Genomic DNA, 671 nt, shown 5'->3' with positions numbered 1-671 from the left:
AATAGACCATTTGGCTATTTTCACCTCATTTTCGCCAAGAAATGCCCCCTAGCACCCAAACGTTTCAAGATAGAGCAAAACGGACGAAATTTTTGCCCAAAGGGTCCTATTTAGACGAGTTACCCCTTAGGAACCCATAAAAAAAATATTTGGAAAAAAATAATTTTGCGGCTCGTGGTTTTTGATTTTTTAAAAAGTCAATTTTTGTGCTAGAGTGCTCATCTTCGAACTCGATCTGTCTTTTTATGAAACAAAACGACCCTGAAATTCCCAGATCGCTATCTCAATCCCTTCTCGAGTTATCGTGCGGACAGACAGACAAACAAACACACAAACACACAAACAGAATGAAACTTTTCGGGTCAGTGGAGTAATGGGCTTCGCTAATCGCTCAGCCAATAAGTAACTGGTGTCTACCCTTTAATGTCCTTACCTCTTGTGGTGGGCCTGATTGGGTTCTATTTGAGTATTCTCTGTATTTTTTATTCAATCTGATTTTGCTTTAATTGAATAACTAACTGGTGTCTACCCTGTAATGTTCAATTTTTTGTTTGTATGGTCTGTCCTGACTTATCAGATGATTTGTTAGTGTTTGTATTGTTCACCTTTGTATCCTTAGCTTTGACACATTCATTAAACAATTTTTTTAAGAGAATCGTGTGTTTCTTTTT

The sequence above is a fragment of the Frankliniella occidentalis genome, unplaced genomic scaffold (genome assembly GCF_000697945.3).
Source record: "Frankliniella occidentalis isolate FOCC.00 unplaced genomic scaffold, Focc_3.1 Scaffold399, whole genome shotgun sequence".
Taxonomy (NCBI): domain Eukaryota; kingdom Metazoa; phylum Arthropoda; class Insecta; order Thysanoptera; family Thripidae; genus Frankliniella; species Frankliniella occidentalis.
Note: the sequence above shows the minus strand (reverse complement) of the source record.